Source organism: Urocitellus parryii, chromosome 5, assembly GCF_045843805.1.
Source record: "Urocitellus parryii isolate mUroPar1 chromosome 5, mUroPar1.hap1, whole genome shotgun sequence".
In the NCBI taxonomy this organism is placed as follows: Eukaryota; Metazoa; Chordata; class Mammalia; order Rodentia; family Sciuridae; genus Urocitellus; species Urocitellus parryii.
Window position 1 is genome coordinate 76,399,914 of NC_135535.1, and position 4,082 is coordinate 76,403,995.

At 34.9% G+C, this 4,082-nt stretch overlaps 1 pseudogene; it reads right to left on the minus strand.

Annotated features, from left to right (window-relative positions):
- Positions 1-1,593: 1,593 nt before the first annotated feature.
- Positions 1,594-3,040, minus strand: LOC113186442 (dTDP-D-glucose 4,6-dehydratase-like; annotated as a pseudogene).
- Positions 3,041-4,082: the final 1,042 nt, after the last annotated feature.

Genomic DNA, 4,082 nt, shown 5'->3' on the forward strand with positions numbered 1-4,082 from the left:
GACAGACAAAAGAAATTAAAGGCATAAAAATAGGAAAAGAAGAACTTAAATTATCATTATTTGCGGATGATATGATAATACATCTAACAGACCCAAAAGGGTCTACAAAGAAACTGCTAGAGGTAATAAACGAATTCAGCAAAGTGGCAGGATATAAAATCAACACGCATAAATCAAAGGCATTCCTGTATATCAGCAATATTTAGTTCTTTGATCACGTATGTCACATAGCATATGTCTTTCTCAGATATCCATGTCATCAATTTTCCAATTATGCTCTCTCAATGCCCCAATGCCCCAGCCAAATCACTAGCCCTAGACCCTGAATCTATTTTTGATTTTAGCAACTAATGTCCCTTCTGTCCCTTTTATTTTTTCTTTGTTAGCATAAAGTCTTGTTAATTTTATTAATCTATTAAAAGAACCAGTTTGGGGTTTTATTGATTTTTTTGCTATTGATTCCCTAATTTTAATTTCATTGATCTCTGTTCTAACTTTTATTATTTGTTTTCTTCTATTTACTTTAATTCACTATTCTTTTCCCAATTTCATAAGAGAAAAGCTTAGGTTATTTGTTTTAGATATTTTCTCATTTTAATATATGCTTTCAAACCTAGACATTTCCTCCTTAAAACTGCTTTTGCTGCATTACACAAATTTTGATTAAACTGTGTTTTCATTTTAGTTTAGTTCAAAATATTTTAAAATTTCTCTTGAGACTTCTTCCTTGGCCCATATGTTAAGTCAAAGTATATAATTTAATCTTCCCATATTTGGGCATGTTCTAGTTAAATTTGTGTTAATTGAGTATTACTTTTAAGTCCATTGTGGTCTGAGAGCAGACTACGTATGATTTCTATTCTTTTTCATTTGTTACAGTGTGTTTTGTGACCTAGAATATTCTCCACCCTGGAGAATGTTCCACAGAAGCTTAAGAATAATGTACCATGTACTGTTGTTGTATGAAGTAGTCTATAGATGTCAATTATATCCAGGTGATTGATGGTGCTGTGTAGTTCAACTGTGTCCTTAGTGATTTTCTGTCTGCTGGATCTGTCCATCTCTATCTCCAACTATAATAGTGAATTCATCTATTTCTTCTTGAAGTTCAATCATTTTTTGCCTCAGGTGTTCTGACACCTTGTTGTTAATCACATACATATTAAAGATTGTTATTTCTTTTGGAGAATTGACTCCTTTATCATTAGGTAGTATTCTTTATCCCTTATAACGTTTGTTATAGTCTACTCTGCCGGAAATTAATATAGCACTACTGCTTTATTAAAATTACTGTAAGCATTGTATAACTTTTTCTGTTTACTTTTTTAAAAAATATATTTTTTTAGTTGTAGGTGGACTCAATTCCTTTATTTTATTTTTATGTGGTGCTGAGGATTGAACCCAGTTCCTCATGTGTGCCAGGCAGACGCTCAACCCCGCCTAAGTGCCCAGCTGAGCCCCAGCCCCTACATTTACTTTTTTTTAAATATATTTTTAGGTGTCAATGGGCTTTATTTATTTATATGTGGTGCTGAGAATCAAACCCAGTGCCTCACACATGCTCTGAAACTCTGCTGATTATATAAATGGTGGCTATATAGAAAAGAGTTCTAGTGCCTTTTCTGCATTCTTCCAGTTGTGAAAAATTGTTTCTGTACCACTCAATTGTTTTCTTTATTCTTTCACTCCAAGGCACTTTAGGTTTTTACTCTAATTCATGAATTTTTTTCTGATTTCATTGGGCATCTCATATCATTGGTAGGTCTATTGTTAAAATAATCAACCCAACTTTCCATTTTAGACTCTGAATTAGTCTCTTTGATAAGTTGTATTGGTTCCTTGGCAAGCTGGACAACTGACATTTCAAAATTGGTTTCAGTGTTGTAAATTTCACCTGGTTTTCCCTTTTTGAGGACAGTAAGAAATGCTTTATGCTACATTAGTAACATAAAGGAAATTTCTTGTTCGAAGCCCTAATCCATGATTGCAGCATTTCCTGTTTGGTTGCAGTGAAGATATAAATTTTAGATTAAACTTTTTTGGGTGTTGAGGTGGTGCATAAACATTACTGCTTCTTGTGATGACAATTGGAAATTTCTTCCCAGTAAGACTGTATGAAACACTCAGTAGTTGTTTTCAGTGATGCCTAAGGATTCATAGGTTGTTTGGGTAATAATTCATTCAATTCTTTATCAAGACTGCCTCCACATATGTCCTCTGTGCTAACATAAATAAACTTCTCCACTCTGGCTTCATGAGCAGCACTTAAAACTGGGTGCCATAAACATTAAGATGTGTAAACTCAAAGGCCCGGACAAATGACAGATCTATATGGTGTGTTTGTGCAGCAAAATGTAATGCCATATCTATTTTCTCAGTTTCAAAAAGCAGTTTCACAAAGTGAGAATCACAAATGTCACCCTGTTTAAATTTGTAGTTGTATTTTTTAGGAATAGTTTCAAGATTCAAAAAGTCTGCACAGTAATTGAGCTTGTCTAGATTTATAATAATATAATTTGGATAATCTTCTACTGAAGAGACAGTCACGTGTGATGCACTGCCTGGTACTCTCTACCAAATGACCATCAGATTAGAAGAGATGATTAATGTGATAATGGGCAATAAATAAGAATCAAGGGGCTGGGGTTGTGGCTCAGTGGTAGAGCGCTTGCCTATCATGTGCAGGGTGCTGGGTTCGATCCTTAGCACCACATAAAAATAAAATAAAGGTATTGTGTCCAACTACAACTGAAACAAAATATTTAAGAAAAGAATCAATCCCCACATTTCCTTTTCTTCCACTAGACACTGAATTCTTTGAGTGTAGGAGAGTTTCCTGTTCATTACTCTTGTATTTATCCATTCACTGAGCATGGAAGACCTTCATAAAATGGGCCAGGTATTCTTCCAGGTGCTTGGTGAAGACTATTTTCAGCCCTCATGGAGTTTACATTATGAAACCAGCACCCCAGGTCACCAAGACCCACTTTGCAAAGCTGCTGGGAGCACCCCAGGGTTTTTCCCAGCCCTCCGCCAACATCTCCCTGCTCAGCAGTGTCCACCATATTTCTTACTGGTTTCTCCTTCTTGCCTTTGTTTTTTATTGTTTTTATCTTCTGCTCTTTTTCTGCTTTTTGTAGTTTTAGTTGACACTTTATATGATTCTGTTTGCTCTCCATTGTTATATGGCTTTTAGTGTTTGCCCTAGAATTTGTAATGTACATTTACAATTAAGGTCCACTTTCAAATAATACTATCTTGCATCACTGGTATTGTATCTTATAATGGTAAATTAATCCTACTTTTTCTTCCTATCCCTTATATCATTACTGTCATTCATTTAATTTACATAGAAACATAATAAACATGCATAGTTAAATATATTGTTGCTATTAATATTTTGAACAAACTGTTGTTTGGTCACTTAAGAATAAAAATAAAAGACGGTTTTGTTTTTTTTTTTTTTTACTTATCATCTATAATGCTTTGCCTTTCTTTATGTAGATCTGCATTTTTGACCTATTTTTTTTTCTGAAGGCAAGATATACCAGGGGAAAGAAGGAGGGTAGGAATAGGGGAAAACTAGGGAATGATATTGGCCTAATTATATCATTATGTTGTGTGCATATATGAATATGTAACAATGAATCCCACCATTATACACAGCTATAATGCGCCAATAAAAATATGGAAAAAAAAGAAAGGCAAGGCATGGTAACAAATTCCCTCATTTTTACTGGCCTCAGAAAATACTTCCATTTGAAGGCTAATGTTATAGTTTAGATATTAGGTGTCCCCTAAAAGCTTATGTGTGAGAAAATGCAAAAAGGTGGAGAGGAGAAATGATTGGGTTATAAGAACCTTAACCCAATCAGGGAGTTAATTCCCTGACAAGATTAACTAAGGTTGTGAGGGTGTGGCTGGAGAGGTCATTAGGAGCATGCCTATGGGGTATATATTTTGTGTCTGGTAAGTGGAGTCTCTCTCTCTGTTTCCTGACCATCATGTGAGTTACTTCCCTCTGCCACACTCTTCCACCATGACATTCTGCCTCACCTCATGTGCCAAGGAGTCAAGCCAGC